Source organism: Microtus oregoni, unplaced genomic scaffold, assembly GCF_018167655.1.
Source record: "Microtus oregoni isolate MIOR12 unplaced genomic scaffold, Mior012 000046F_ref0000063, whole genome shotgun sequence".
Taxonomy (NCBI): Eukaryota; Metazoa; Chordata; class Mammalia; order Rodentia; family Cricetidae; genus Microtus; species Microtus oregoni.
The window spans coordinates 8098401-8115780 of NW_024543220.1; the positions used below are offsets into that span (position 1 = coordinate 8098401).

The following is a 17380-nucleotide window of genomic DNA, read 5'->3' on the forward strand; positions in this document are numbered from 1 at the left end:
AAAACTGCTCGTTTCCAGCATGCGGCCTTCGGCAGCACGCGCGCTAGGAAGCTATGGAAGAAATTGCTCTGCAGTATGTAGAACGGGATGAATCAGAAGCAGTAAATTAACGGCAATTCATGTACCACTACTTCAGAATTGGAGCAATTTTTCGATGTTAAAAAGAGTTTCATGCATGTAGAAGCAAGGAATGTGGAATTCCACTTACTTAGCTGTAGGCTATGGGCCTTATTTAGAATGCTTCTTAAAATGCCATGGTTTTTGCTGATACAAGCCAGGTGTTTATACCTGGATTCTTCCTTTTAACTATTCAAGCCAACCCAGACTATGGACATGAATTTAGGATGAATTTGAGCATTTCTGTCCCTTTGCGAGTATAGCTATGACTTCACTTTGTATTCAGGATTCAAAATCTGCAGAAGAGCTCTGAACTGGCCATTACTATATATAAGAAAAGAATTACCCTTTCAAAAATTATTTAAAGTTATAAATATTTACTCACAATACTTGAAGATGTTTTCAATTCTTCTAATTCTTGTTCTGGGTTTTTTTAGTTTGGATTATGACTAAAAAAATCTTAGCATAGATTAAAGATAAGATTATGTTTTATTAAAGCTATTTGCATGCCAAGAATATTAGGAGATGAATACAGAAACAATCAGTAGATGCAAATTGGATTGTATTTTTCCTGACTTCTTCACTATTTTCAGCTGACAAGAAAGCTCTTTGCACATGTGACATAGGCATGTTATGATGACAAAGATAAATTTTGAATAAATTGTCCCCTAGATATGAAATTTTTGCTGTTACCTTAGGGTCCACCCATGCCTGCTAGTCTGTCACTTTCCAGACAAGGCTGCCGATTCCTCCTAAGTTGGTCAGATGTAACTACCTCTCTGGAGAATTTGTGGTCTTGACTTCTCTCACCATTCTTTAGAGGCAACTTCAGAAGACAGCCCAGCTCTTTGGCAGACTCACATGGCAACCCATGTCACTCAGTAGCCTCTCTTTTCCATCATGAGCTAGTAGGCTTGTTATCCTTGCTTCTGTACTGCGACAGAGACAGAGGGTAACATTCTTTCTCTCTATCTAAGGAATGAACACATATGGAAACATGTATCCAGCTCAACATTGACGTTTGTGTGTTTTGATGAACTAAAAAAAGAAATCTTGCTGTGAGAATAATCTCAGAGGACAAAAAATTAATGAAACACTTGACTTTCTAAATAAGAAAGAAAAAAATAAAACAGGATTCGCAGCAGATCCGTCCGAAGCCATTTCCAAAATTTTCAGTCTGTGTCGTGTTCATATGTGAAGTCAGTTGAAGCTAGGCAATTTGTAAAGAAAGGCCCTTCCAGCCTTCCCTGCTCTGCAGACCCATCAGTGACCCCCAACTGTGCGTGACACTTCCCACCTTCAGCCCCCAGAGGACTCATGATTAATGAGGCCTTCGATGGTCCTACAGTGACTCGCAGCTCTCCTAGCTGTACCCAGAGGGTGTATTTCCCAGAACTAATAATACGTGTTTGTAGAAATTCCAGTGGCTACCATTGATGCTTGGTTATAAGTGACATTAATGATCCCCAAGAATGTTCCATAAAAGACTTGAGCTGAGCACATCAAAGTAAAAGTCAGCCTCTACCCAAACACCTCCTGTGCTTCCTACTCACTAACATCATTGTTCTCTGCATTACCCATATTTGAAAACTCAAAGTGATCATTAGGTTTTACTTCCCTCTCCATATTGGGCAGACAGTTTATCTTGATAGAACACTGTATATTGAAACAGAATATTGTTGTTCCTCCTGGAGCCTTCACACCAGAGCAATACTAGACAAAGCACTGGTTCTATCTTATTACAGTGAGGTAGATGGAAAATAGATGCAAAGCTAGTAAAACCACAAACTCCTTTCTCTGTCTCGCAGGATGGCTTTGTCCCTTGACATCCCTGGATCCTTGACTCAAATTGTCTCATAATGTGTGTCCCTCCCACCAGTACCTTCCTTTTGGCATCTGCCTTTCCCATTGCAGCACAGGTTCTACAAATCTGATGCTCATATTCTGTTCTTCTAAGTCATAATGATTTCTCATGCCTTGTAAGATCATCTTCAAACCAGTAAGACCATGACTTTCATTTCGCTCTTCAACCCTCTTTGCGCTGCACACATTTCTTACCCATGTGCACTGGATGCCCGAGTTCACCCAACTCCCGCAACAAGCATTCTCTAGCACCTTCCTGAGACTGCCTGTTGGTTTGCCTATTCTGGAATTCTCCCTTCTTCCTTGATTAGGTGATCCTTATCATATAAAAGTTTTTTTCCATTTTCTTTGCATTCTTATTTAAAAGACAAAATAAACATAAGGTAGCCTTTGTTTTCCTAAAAATATAAAAATTCTGTAAGACAATCAGTTTGGTGCATTTCCTAGAAGACAGCTGACATTCTTATTAATGAATATTTTCTTATGGTATCTGTCTAGATGAAGTATAAATTGTATGTCAGTAATGCAGAGAAATAGTTTTTCCTTCTATCTCACTGGATCAGATTTTAGTGTTTTCTCCACTATTTCCTATATGTGATAACTCATAAGATCTTTCCCTTTGGAACACTAGGGAACATTATAGTACACACACACACACACACACACACACACACACAAACCATGGCTAGCATCAGCCTGCTTATGAACAGTCAGAAGACTAGGGGTGTACGACAGGAGAAGCCAAGCAGGAATTTGCACATTCTAAGGCAGGGACAGGAAAAACAGTGTGTTGTTATTGCTCGGTAATAAAGGAGTAGATTGGCGAGAAAAGTGAGACGGGGTGTGTGAATGTGAAGCTGTAATAAGGTCGGGGCCTTCCATCTGCCATTCTAAGAGTCAACAGTGTCTCTGCAGGCTCAATATTTTCATAAAAACAAGGAGAGGAGGTAGCATTGCAGCCAGTCAGTGCGCATTGGCAATGCCGGGGGATCTGATGCAGCCAAGGATGACACTCGGGACCAATTAATTCAAAGCTGGTTTTAAAATAGAACAGGAGAAGATACAATAAAGCAGGGGGTGAGCTTCATTTAAATACAGTGAGTGACTGGCATAGATTACTTGAAACAACTCAAAACCAAGAAATATCTCAAGAGGCCAAAAGCAGCTAAAGGTGAGTACAACGACGTGAGGCTTTTTTGCAAGTCATGAGACAACATGATGTCATTAAAATCTTTAAGGAAAACATTAGCCAACCAGAAAGCCTAGAAAAGGTTTTCAGAAATGACTAAGTTAGGGAATTTGTCTTTTTTAAAGATACATTGCAGATATTAGAAGGTAACTGTTAGTAACAGTCCCCAGAGGGGAGAGAAAAGTTTAAGTCTTACCGAGAATCTCAGGCTAAAGCAGGAACCCTTACAAGCTAGAGCACTCTGCCAAGCTTCAGCACAAGCCCCTACTTTACTTTTTGAGACAGAGTCTCTCAAAGCTCCCCAGGTAACCTTGAATGGACGGCCCTCCTCATGGTGGGCCTCCAAAGTGGCTGGAAGATAGGGCTGTGCCCTCAGTCTCAGCTTTCTTCAGAACTGGACGTTAGGCTAAGGTCATGGCTGAAACATACTCCTAAACTTTCAAGAAAAGAACGTTCATTTCGGTCTCAACCACATTTATTTTATCATTTTTGTTTTCATTTTCTAGTGTATGTACTTTCTAATTTATAAGGAAATTGAATTCTAGAAGTCTCTGAGATGATTTATAAGGGGATTGAATTCTGAAAGTTTCTTAGTTGGGTGTTCAGAGCACAGAATGTATTTTTCTACAGACACACAACACAAAAAACAACACTCCAATTCCATAACCAGCCATAAAGAATATTGGCCTCCGACTGCGGGGGCCAAATGGAGGTAGGTCCTGGGGTCTGGAGGTCACGTGATCTAGAATGGAATGTTGAAGAACAAAACAATTGCTTTCCATGTTTCTGAATCTTGAGCTTGTACTCAGCACACTTGCCAATATGGGGGGGGGGGGGGGTTCATAGGACTTTAGAGTATTCACAACACAGGCCTGTAAGCACTGGGGACACAAGGACAACTTCTGTTCTGCCCTAAGGGATCTCACTAGGCTTTTTTGTTCTATAATGCCTAACAAATCCCACTCATCCATTCAAATATAGTATTTCAACATCAGTTTTTAAAGAAAAATTGCATTTTCTCATTTAAAACTCTATACTGGAAATAATGTATCATTATATCACTTTCATGTTATCAAAATTCTAGCTATCTGGGGAGGATAATCTAATATTTGGGAAGTTATCCTCTTTTTTCAAATGGGGAAAATTTGATAAAGCCATGAAAGAGTTAGGAATAAGAGATATTCATATTTTGGAATAAGGTAAGTTGCTATAACAAACACCCAGTTTCATCGGCTTGATGGGAACCTCTACGGCTGCCATGCACCAGTCAATGAAGAGATTCCCCAGGCTGAATTAGAAGTCCATCTTCCTTCTGTGCTGTGGTTCCCCTGTGTCCTAGTGCCTGGAAACATACAAATCCAGCTGGCAAGCAAAGAAATAGAGTCCAGGAGTTGGATTCTCCTTTCTTAACCATGTTATCCCAGAGAAGCACACATTCTTTTGTTCTTGGTCTCTTGGTAAAAACTTGTCATTTGGCTCTGCTTAAATGTCTGGTGCCTGAAATGCAGCTCCCGCCTGGACAGCAGCTCTGCGGGGTAACTGAGGGACACAGTTCAGGAAGAGTGAGCAGCCACCTCAAGAAATGCAATAGGCTTCCAGAAGGTGCAGCCTTTGCTTCACTCTGAAGACAGCAAACACGTAAACACAAGCTCGGGACATTTTACAGAGACAAAAGAATGTGAGTAACAGAAGTTGGGGAGGTTAATCATGGCACACATAAGCCACCGGAAATCACAGAGCCAAGGCTCTAAACAGTCAGAAGATGCCTTTCTGTAACGAAATGGCCCTTGACACAGCAGTGTTAGTTTCACAAGGGGAAGCTAACTAGATCCCGAGCCTCTTAGGAAATTACTAATTTTTCTTGTCTGTGTGGATAGTGTTAAAATGATCAAATTTGGTTTTCTGCATCTTTGAATTTGATTCCTCTGATGAGAACTGATGCGAATTCCAAATGACTTCTCCTGAAGAGTGTGGATGTTTAGTATTCTGTGAAGTCTTTCTGGGTGAGTGCGACCAGAGCCCATGAATAATAGAAGCAGTGCATATCTGTCGAGTGTAATTATAACAGTGAATTATGCTCGTCCCACGTTTTGCTTCCTGTATACATTAGTTTAACACTGGAACACGCTGGCTAAAGACCTGTGAGGATTTTCCTCTGAAAATAGCACGTCCTTGTTTTTAGCCTTTTACTTTTAGGCAGAGTCTCAGGCAGCCCAAGCGAGCCTAGAACTCAATGTGTGAAAGAAAATGACCTTGTGACCTTGAACTTGTGGTCTTCTGCTTTGTCATCCCACAGATTGGGATTGTAGCATGAACTATGAGACTTAATTTGCCTAGGATCCCAGGAGGCCAGACAAGCAAGCCTCCAGCTGAACTACACACCCCCAGCCCATTGTTAGCCACTTTAAGTAGAAAAAAAAAAAATCACATCTGATTTAAAACATATTTCATGGTAGGATTTAACCATTTTTTTAATTTTCTTAAGTTTCCAAAAGTTACAAGTATAGAGAAATGGTTTCATTTAAAATTCCTCTAGGGTCTGGATTTAAATGAAATCTTGTTCTCTGCATTTTGATTAACTAATTGCCCTGATTAAATGCTTGTTAAAATGATAAAACTGAGTTGCTTAAAATGCCACCAATCTTTGCAAAGGAAAGTGGATATTAATAGACTGAACTTTAGAAGTATACAAATATTGTTTTTATGTTGATAAATGACTTAAAATTTAAAGAAGCAAAGGACTTTTAAAAAACTATAATTCTGTATTCCATTATATTTGAATTACCACTTGGTGCCTACATTTCTAAATACTTTTCTATTCATTTATAACATTTTCTCTGAAAAATTGAGATTATGTGAGTCATAAAATTTCATAACCCAATTTTTATATAAGAATATATTAGAAGCATATGTCAGTTTTTAAAAGTTCTATAACAGTGATTTTTAACTTGCGACAAGAGTCATGTTAAAATGCCAAAGAAGGATATAGTTTGAAAGAATTAAAATTTACATTTAAAGCACAACAATAAAATAAAACTAATGTTTTTGGTATGTGCCTTCTTAAGAATCCTTATTGGCTGTTAACAAGTTAGTCTGATTTTCTGGAGTTTGTCCTGTTAGTCACTGGACTTCTGCAAGACGATAAATGTGCTATTACATCAGCAAATGGGGGCAAAGGTTTAAAATGATTGTTGAAGATGGCACCTCAACTACTAAGTATTCCTTTTACCAGAAAATTCCTGTTGCTGGGCTTAGCTCTCTTTTACTCAATTTTTAAATGTCATACATGAGTACCATTTACATCATTTCTACCCCACAGTCTCCCCTGTCCAAGTCCACCTGTGCTCTCCCAACTCCTATTCAAATCCATAACTTCTTTAATTTAATTTAATTGTGTCAAATGTGCATATAGCTCCCTGAGTTCATCAGCACTGCTCATATGTTTAGGGGTTACCACTTGGGATTTCAGAAAGTATATAGGGCTGCATTTCTGGAGAAAACTGGTTTTCCTTCTCTCAGCAGTCATTAATTGCCTGTAGCTAATCACCTAAGGGCAAAGCCTTGCGAAATTTCCCCATCACCACCCACATGTCAACTGGTGTGATTTTGCAGGTCTTGTTTAGGCAACCATATTGTTGAGAATTAATGAGTACAGCCTTCCTGTCATAGATAGGAGATACTATCTCACAGTAGACATTCTGCCTGGTCCTCTGCCTCATACAATCTTTCCTCTCCTTTTCCCTGCATGTTTCCCAAGCCTTCCCGTAAGGATTGTAGGTGTATCAGCTGGGGATGAGCACCCAATGGCCAATTATTTTCTGCCCTTTGACCAGTTAGAAAGGGATCTCTGGAATAGTCTTCACCTGCTTCTAAGAGAAGCTATTTAATGAGGGATTAAAGCTGTCCTTCCCTGTGAGTATACGGATAAATATCTAAAATACAGTAGAAATTTTATTGGTTGGGGAAATAGCATTAGTAAGGTATGCACTATGGTCTATGGCATTTTCCAACCATGGGTAGTTGGTAGGTGTATAGTACCAAGCATGAATCTCCTCTTTTTGAGGACTGAACCTTAAGAACAATTAGGCAGCTGCTGGTTGCTCTCAAAATAGAAGTGCTACTATTGCACTAGTGGAGATAGCTTGCTGGGGTGTTCCTTGTCCTGGTTCATAGGTTCTGACACCAGAACGCACTATTGATGGCTTTTTTCAATTGGCAGCTTATATAGCACCTTCTGTTAATATCAGAGCAAATCTGTGTAGAGACTTCCAGGTCAATTCCTCCAAAATGCCTGGTATCTTCAATCATACATATGAGATTTATATATGTATTTATAAATATACATGCATATATATTTAAATTACATACATGATCTATATATTTAATCATTATATATACCATATATTCTAAACTGTGTGGTGCCTTCAATCATATATAATAAAATATTTATACATTATATAAACCATATATATGATCTATATATATATATATATATTTAGTCATATATATGCCATATACCAAAATGTGTGGTATCTTCAATCATAGGGTTTACCTTCAAGTACTTGGAGGCAATCAAGGGCACTGACAATAACCTATATTGTTTTGGGAATTTCTTGTATTCTCCAAACCAACAACGTAAAGGAAGGTTTCCATGCCTGCCAGGCACTGGAGCATTCTTTGGATGCTGTATGGCTCTTGGAGAAAGGCACTTCATCTTACATGGAGAAAAACCTAAAGTTACCTTGTTAAAATCAGAAATGAGACAGGAGTGAGTACTCTCCTCACTCCTTTTCAATATGGTGCTTGAAGCCCCAGCTGGAGCAGTAAGATAAGAGAAAAATATTAAAGGGATACAAATAGAAAAAGGTGAAGTCTAGTTACCCCTATTTGCAGATAGTTTAGTATTATATATATGGGAGGTTCCAAAATTTTCACCAGAAAACTTTTATAAATGACAGACACTTTCAGCAAGGTGGCATGCCACACAAATCAACTTATCATTAGTCTTCATGTATACCAGTAAAAAGCGTGCTGAGAAGTAATTATGAAAACACTCAAATTCATGATTGCCCAAACATATGCAGAAATAAGCCTAACCAAAGAGGTCAAAGATCCCTACAATGAAAACTTTAAATCTCTGAAGAAAGATTCGCGAAGACATTAAAAATGGAAGGGCCTCCAGTGACCCTGGATTGTTCATGGAATCACAAAAGATCCCAGGAATCCTGAGCAAAAAGGATATGCTGGAAAAATCCTCCCTCTACCAGACTTAGAGCTAAATTACAGAACTATAGTCATAAAAACAGCATGGTACTAGCACCAAAACGGACGTGTAGATCAATGAACCAAAATAGAAGATCTAAATATGTGTGTCCAGTTATAGCCATCTGATATTTGATAAAGAAGTCAAAAATACATACTGGAGAAAAGACAGCATCTTCAACAAATAATACTGGGAAAATTAGAAGCCACGTGTAGAAGACTAAAATTTAACTCATACCAAAAACTCTGCATACAAATCAATTCTAAGTAGCTCAAAAATCTCAATGTGATGTCTAAAATAAAAACTTCCAGAAGAAAACATGAGCTTAACTGATATGTTTTTTACAAACTTTAGTATTCCCATTTTTGTTCCTAACTCTCCAGTGCACAACACAATAGCATACTGCAAATCATTCTGCGTAGTTCTGTGTGTGTTCACAGACATACGGAAGCCAGAAGTCAACACTGCATGCCTTCCTTCATGGGCTTTCCACCTAAGAGTTTTGAAGGCAGGGTACTCTTGCTTCTGGGCCACAGCAACAAACATAAGGGAATGGTGGAGCAGGAGACTGGACTGGAAAAGAGCTATGAGGATGACCCAGTAGAACAGTGATGCTGATGGGTGAACCTTTGCCCCAGCCTTCCTCCATCAGTGCACTTGACACAGGTATGTGAGGCCATCCTGAGGCAGAAGTTGGTCACCAGCTTAAACAGTCCTGAAACTGCTCTCTTGAAGGAACTATTCTAGGAAGAAATCATGTCCCCTTAGTTCGCTAAATCAGAAAAAAAAAACCCATAAATGTGGCTGTTTGAACTGTGTACAAACTGGTTCTAAAAGACTTCTTCCATGTTTTATATGTGCCGACTTTAGGGAGACAAAATGTTTATTTATGCAATATATACAGAAAAGCTATGTGCTCAGCAGACACGGTCAAAAACAAAGAGTGTTTGTGAGGGGTCATTATCATTATTTAACAGTTTCAATTTCCAGAGCAGTGCTTTGTTCAAGCAGTGTGTGGTTGACACAGCCATCGGGAATTGGTGAAGTGCTTTCTGTCATTTCTTAGATGTGCAAATACATGACCTCAAGGATCTAACTCTTCAAACAGCTTTCACGGAACACTTCTACTAGGAAACTTCCGACAATGAGCTTCAAAGTCCTAGCATTTTTTTAGCATTTGACCCCTAGGTTCTTCTAATACCCAATACCGGTAGAAGATTAAGAACAAATTAAAGTATTCATAACTAGTGGAAAACAAACAAAATAATTTAGATCGGTTATATCTCTCTTGCTGTGATTCAAAAGAAGAAAGAATTTTTTCCATTTTATTAGAATTTATTAATTGTATAAACTACTGGATTTAATTATGATATTTTACACATGTGTATAATTTACTTTGATTATCTTCAATCCCTGTTTTCATATCCTACCCCCCACAACACTGTTCCCCTTCCTCTACCTCCAAGCCATGTATTATTCTCTATTGTTCTTTTTCCTTAATATTATTATACATATAATAAATGTAAATACATCTTCCATTTAGATAGATAGATAGATAGATAGATAGATAGATAGATAGATAGACAGACAGATAGGGATTTATGTTTATAGTGCTAACCACTTGGGAATAGAGAACCAATTGACCAATTGGAGGCTCTTCCCTGAGGAAGACTGATTCCACCTCTCTCAGCACTCATTGAGAGGTAGGGAGGAGTTCTCCGGTCCATGTTGGGCTGCCAGCTGATGTTAACACCCACTCAGGTCTCACCATTGACGTTTGGAGTCTGTGCTGACCCCATCACCCAGCGCTGTTGCACTCTATGGCGTCAGTGCATTTGCTGTTCCAATGGAAAACAAAACACAAGTCTGATTTTGTGCTGTGAGTCTGGAGCATGGAGAATATACATCTTTATTTAACACCTTTAGAATTCTTCCTAGGAAAACCTTGTCTTCAGTCTTATTGGATAAATATTTTAAAAGTTTTCTGAAAATGGGCGGGGGGATGCTACAAAACAAAGGTGACCTACAAGGTGGAAACTCAGCTCATGGAAACAGACATCACCCTGACCTCACTTCTCTGGTAGACTTGTCCAGACTCTCATGAGCAGTCATCTCTTCCCAAAGCCTATCTATGCTCTCATCCTGGCTTCTTGTCTTTGTCTTCTCATTATCAATCTCTCCATCAGAACAATCATCTACATATCAGTCACTTAAATGTTATAGTCAATTCATCATCTAAAATGTGTCTCCCCCTAACCTCCATGAGGAGACGACTTCACTCTGTTAGTGTCTCTTCAAGTTCTTTCAGCTCCTGGTTCGCTTTCCTCTTTTAGACCTCAAATCCCTTGATCCCTTTGATTTTAACTCTCCCAGGCCATTTAATCAGCCTCCTATCTCCACCATCACCTTGAACACACCACAAATATCCCATTATGTTGCATCAAAGCAAATATCTTTCAGGAAGTTATTTCTGTCTGAAAAAACAAAACAGAAATAACAACAAAAAACCTTGTGTAGTGTCAAGAGGACCACATCCCTGATGTTTACCTTCTCCAGTCACAGTGTTTCTATACCTAGGGAATCTTTAGGTGTTGTGTTACGGAGTGGCGGGGCTGCGTCCCTGGCATGCGGCCGCCCGCATGGCTAGCTTTACCCGAAATAATTACACGGAAACTGTATTCTTTTAAACACTGCCTGACCCATTAGTTTCAGTTTCTTATTGGCTAGCTTTTACATATTGATCTAACCCATTTCTATTAATCTGTGTAGCCCACGAGCTGGCTTACCAGGAATGATCTTAACCTGCGGCTGTCTGGAGTGGGAGAATCATGGCGACTCCCTGACTCAGCTTCTTTCTCCCAGCATTCCATTCTGTTTACTCCGCCTACCTAAGGGTTGGCCTATCAAATGGGTCTAGGCAGTTTCTTTATTAATAAGAAATCACTCCCACATCATTTCCCCTTTTTCTGTTTAAACAAAAAAGAAAGGCTTTAACTTTAACATAGTAAAATTACATATAGCAAAACAGTTATCAAGCAAGAATTACAGTTACAATATTTATATCTATTTTATCTTTTATCATAACAATGGAAAACTATAACTACCTATCCATTCTTCAACTCCATCAAAGACTCCAGAAGGATATAATACTACCTAAGTAAACAAGAAATAAGAAAACTCTAGAAATGACAGAGACATCTTGCTGCCTGGACAGTCACCCAAAGTTCTTTTGTACCGTTGGGGCATCCATCTTCAGCTTTCAGGCCCATGGTATCCAGCAGACATTTTCATCAAGCAGGAAATTCCAAAGACAGTTCAGTCACTTTCTGCTGTGTCCTGCAGAATGTCTCGCAGACTCTTTCATGAGTCATGAACCCCAAAAGACCGTCTCACCTTTAGGCAAGTTCAGTAGTCCTCTCTCTGTGGGTTCTCTTTGTCCATTTTATGCAACAGTCCAGTCAAGAACAGTTTCTTGCCCAAATGGCTATCAAACTCCATAAGGATCCTCTTCGATGCCTATCTTCTTCTTGAAGTAGATTGGTGCTGCCAGGAGCAGAGTGTCTCATTGTCATGAAAAGTCCTATTCTTAGAAAGACATGAAGAATGTCTATCTAAAATATATCTCTATATATCTAGAAAATCTAACTAACAGGACTACAAGCTTGACTATTACTGATGATTATCCATTAACCTATATTTCTTAATTATACATTACATTTTTTAATGAACTACACAATCACAATACCTTAATCAATATCAGAAATACATATACATATAACAAAATTGACCTTTAAATCCATACCAATGCAAATTATTCATACCTATATCATTTCCCCCTTTAAATGTAAAAGAACATTTATAAACAATATTTTGGGAACATGGGCGCAGTTTTTTCTCTCCAAACTGCTTCCTGCTGAATGGGGGCGCTGTTAATCAGATCGTTTAGGGTGTAACCTGTGTGTCAGGTTCATCTCAGTTGGCAGCTGAGTGAAGTAATTTTGTGAAGATGTTCACAGCAACTTTTCGGGAGGTCGTGGTCTATCATACCAAATTGGGATAGAAGAAATCCACAGGGTCTGGTCCTCTGTGAAAACAAAAGAAGACCCTTTCCAAAGTATCATATCCTTAGACCCAAATTTTGAAATCGTAATACCTTTATATCCATTATGGTTTAGCTTGGCAGCCCATGTAATGAAATGTCTGTCTGTACTTAGCTCCTTTACAGTCAAAAATTTTAAAGAAAACACAATGTACATAATCCAGACTCTCTGTGAATTTTCCATTTTTACGTGGCTTATTTTTCTTTATTTCTTTTAATCTCTTAACTATCTGTACTCTGTCTCTTTAAAGACTTTACCCTTTTTTTTAAGACATTTGCTTTATTCTCTATATTTTTATTCTTCTCTCTCTCAAGCCTATGTACATTCATCCAACACTGTGATCCACTGAGGTCTGTTATGTCTGAATCTGTTTTATTGTGAATCTGTAATATTTTTACTATCCAGGAGCATTTCTTAAAATGTTAAGCACTTCTTAAAAACTTAAGTTGCACCATGTACAGGTAATACGGTACCACCTGTGTCCTGCCCAGTCTAAACCTTAACTGTGCTGTTATTATGGTAATTATGGTAGTTCCTGCCAACCAGCACAGTTCAGCAAGGAGCAGCCACTCCTGCCTCAGATCCATTTGGTGCCCCTGAGCTGTGCACAGTTCCAGGCACACAGCAAGTCCTCATTGGAGCCGCACTCAGCAGTTTAATTTTGAGACTGAGCATGCAGCACAGAAACTCTTTTTATCCAAGTTACAACCAAATCTGACACGCAGAGCACTGCTGAGTCTGAAAACACGTCTCTTCCACCATGCTCTTCCGCCTGCCTAAGCCTGATTCTGCCATCTGCCCAGGTGCAGGCAGGGAGCGCTGAGAGCACTCTCCTTTCGATCCCAAGCGGGAACACAAACATCCAGTCCCATAAAATCCATTGAAATGCTTTAAAGCCAGAGTTTGCACTGGCGGCACAGTCCCAAGAAGCCGCACTTTAAAATGACGCAGCTTTTTTTTCTGTTGCTGTTGCCGAATCAGGAAATCTCTCTACAGCACGCCACCAACAAACAGCAAAAATCTGTGTTAAAGTCTCTCTCCCTTATTTTTAAGCCTTCTCAGGTTTTTAAGTGGATTTAGTCCATCACGTCGGGCGCCATTCTGTTGTGTTACGGAGTGGCGGGGCTGCGTCCCTGGCATGCGGCCGCCCGCATGGCTAGCTTTACCCGAAATAATTACACGGAAACTGTATTCTTTTAAACACTGCCTGACCCATTAGTTTCAGTTTCTTATTGGCTAGCTTTTACATATTGATCTAACCCATTTCTATTAATCTGTGTAGCCCACGAGCTGGCTTACCAGGAATGATCTTAACCTGCGGCTGTCTGGAGTGGGAGAATCATGGCGACTCCCTGACTCAGCTTCTTTCTCCCAGCATTCCATTCTGTTTACTCCGCCTACCTAAGGGTTGGCCTATCAAATGGGTCTAGGCAGTTTCTTTATTAATAAGAAATCACTCCCACATCATTTAGGCATCTGGCTTAACAGTTTTCTGAAGAAGCTACATCTCCTTTTATTACAAACACTGTAACCCCGGAGTCACCATCTGGGCCTTCCAGCCATTTTTCCACATCTGAACCCTCTCCGGCCAGCACTAATGCCTCAGCAGACTCCATCCCGGTGGAAATCAGACACCCACTGCCTGTCCTACTCCAGGCACGCAGTATTGTTTCAAGCCACGTATCATTTTCGATTGATTTTTTATCTTTAAATCACATGGGTCCATTAATATTCAAAAAGTTCTTTCTTGGAGGTAGCTAAACGCATAGAGCAAACTAAAATTAGAAAGGTTTTGCATTTTAAAGGCAGCAGTCTACCTCTGCCTGTCCGATGGCATCTCATTTTCATTCCCTCTTCTCTGCAGAGGTCTTTGTTTGTAAAGTTGGATTTTCAGCTATTAAAAAAAAAAACTTAAAGGCTAAGATAGATGAAGAGAAATATTTCTCGTACTCAAGAGGTTATCAGGATATAGAAGAACTTAAAGCAAGTTTATAACATTGATTCTTAAGCTCTGAGCATTTCCTTGAAGAATTTCCAAAAAAATCTTCAAATAAATTTTCCTGGCTCATGTTCAATTTCAGATATGTTGAACACCTTTTTTTTCTGGTGCAAATATGTATGGATGGCTTTAAAATTGTCTACATTCACAAACTGACCAAACAAAAAGAAAAACTGTTGGGATAAAAGCCAGTGAGGTAAAGTTAGTAAAGGAAAACCTCTACACTTCCTTACTATGGAGCCTAATGGCTTACAGCCTCCATCCGCATCTTGCCAGCCAGGGTGAGACTGGAGGTCGAAGTATGTTCTCTGAAATCTTTAGTTTCTAATGTTATCAGGTGATGTGGGAGTGATTTCTTTCTAATCTGTTGCTTTCATTGGTTAATTAATAAAGAAACTGCCTTGGCCCATTTGATAGGCCAATCCTCAGGTGGGCGGAGTAGACCGAACAGAATGTTGGGAGAAAGAAGCCGAGTCAGGAGTTGCCATGATTCTCCCACCCAACAGAGCCGCAGGTTAAGATCTTCCCTGGTAAGCCACCTCGTGGGCTACACAGATTATTAGAAATGGGTTAGATCAATATGTAAGAGCTAGCCAATAAGAGGCTGGAACTAATGGGCCAGGCAGTGTTTAAAAGAATACAGTTTCCGTGTAATTATTTTGGGTAAAACTAGCCGTTCGGGCGGCCGGGCGTCAGGAGCGTAGCCGGCCACTCCAATTACTACAATCAGGCCCACCCATGGTGTGTCTCTGAATTGAAGTGTTGAGAATTTGGAGGTTATGCAGCTGAACCAACTGACAAATGACAAAGACAAGCATTTCCATAAAGTCACACCCACTCCTGACATCATTGGCAAGAATGGATTCCCAGCACGTCCCAGATTCGGTAGCTCTCCGGAATAGGTGTGGAACTCATAAAAAGCTGCTGTGCTCGGGGCTGCTGTGCTTAGAAGGGAAGAGTGAGGATGGAGACGCACAGAGAGTCCAGGAAACAGCCTCCGAGACTGAGCCTCTGGTCGCCTCCTCCCTGTAGAGTCAGGAACATATTTCCTTCCTGTAGTTGTGCGTGACAAAGCTTCCCTGAGCTTCCATGTTCCAGCCCCTCAGATGATGGAATTACCTAACCCAAAGTTACATTATGTTCTATATATATGTTATGAAGAAACTGGGGTCTCCTCTCAAAAATTATAGTCTTGTTAAGAAAAGAATTTAAGAACAGCCTGAGAAGGAAGCTCAAGGACAAATTTATTAGAGCTTAAAAGGAAAACCCCAGGGCAGGCAAGCTGTAAATATAGGCAGCTGCTCGAAGGAGGAAGACAGAGAAGCAGACTGAAAATCATATCATTTGTAAGTAGCCACATGGCAGAAGGAAGGGGAGGTAATAGCACCTAAGGAAAAAAATGAGAAAGGACAGAGTGTCCCAGAAAATATGACCATGGTTTGACAAGTATTAAAAACAAAAATGGGAAAAATATATATATAAAGAAGAAAAGTTACCCTTTTCTGAACAGTTCAGAAAAGTGAGCAGTCTCAAGTCACATTATTCCATCCACATGGCTCTGGCCCTGTACATGACTATAACTAGGGGTAGAAATCTAGGAAGGAGACATGTATTACCATCATTGATGGAGTAATTATTCCTCCTAACTCTTGAACATGGCTTACGGTGAATCAACCTTCCTGATGAGTGGTCCCTCAGCCAGGTGATTGACCAACCCAACAGGGATAACTCTGAAAGGAGGAGACAATTCAATAGCACACCTCCATCCAGAAGTAGATTCTGTTCTTTTAGGAGGAAATTTTACATGAGGCAAGTCATTGCTCCCCAAGCACCGACAGGCAGTTTCTTCCAACAGATGGAGATGCTGTGTGGTGTTGGGGGCTGAGGGAATCTTCACCCAGTTACTTTGTGCTCTTAAGCATCTTAGCAAAGATGCTTGTGGAATCCCAGGAGCCATTCCAAACGTTCAGTGACATTGGAGATGCCTGGTGTTCCCTCTTTGGGTGCAGCGTTACTATAAGTGATTGCCTCCTGTTCTTTCATTCATTCCTTCGCAAAATATTAAGTGTATGCTCTGTGGCAAGCATTGTTCTGAGGAGAGAAAAATGACCCCATTAGAAAATCCTCTGCCTTACGGAAGTCACAAATGGGCACAGACCTGTTCTGTCAGGTACAAGATATCATCTGTAAAATCAAGGGAAAAGGAGTTGAAAGCTCTTTGCTATTTAACATGGTGTTGAAAGATAGCATTTTGTGTGTGGTGACTTGTGGGTAGAGAAGTAAAGAAAAGCTTACAGAACTACATCCGTAAAGGAAGGGCAAGCAGCACTGCCTTAAGGAAGGAGAAAAACTTCAACTGTGATTAAGGAGGAAGGAAGGCTTGCATGATGACAGTTCAACAAGTGGGGAGCAAGCATACTGAGCAGCAGGAGTTCTTTCAAGGCATTTGATAAGGAAAAGAAGAATTGAAACAGATAGAGAAATAAAAACAGGGGCTGCTTTGTGCTGATGAGGCTGTGCAGAGTAGAGTTGTGAGCATCTTCATGGGGAAGGCTGCAGGAAAGAGGGGATAATGGCTAGTGTGCGCCCCTGACTAGAAAGAAGAATTAGTGTGCGTCACGATGGAGGGGCGGCTGGCCTTAGGTGGAACCAGAGAGCCTCTTCATTGCTTTCTCCTTCTCTTCCTCTCTCTGAATCCCATAGTGACCTGACTTTCAGTCCTCCTGACCTTTCTCAAGTTTCTCATGAGTTTCTCAATTGTCTGTTGCACAAATGATCAGTTTCTTTGTATGAATCAGGTGAAGTTCCGCACAGGGGCACTCTTTGGAGTTCATTTTCCTACAGAAGAA

The 17380-nt window shown here is 40.1% G+C and overlaps 1 protein-coding gene across 2 annotated transcripts in view; it reads left to right on the forward strand.

Annotated features, from left to right (window-relative positions):
- Cntnap2 (contactin associated protein 2) overlaps nucleotides 1-17380 on the forward strand; it is a 2078180-nt gene that overhangs the window by 1779822 nt on the left and 280978 nt on the right. The window lies entirely within an intron of this gene.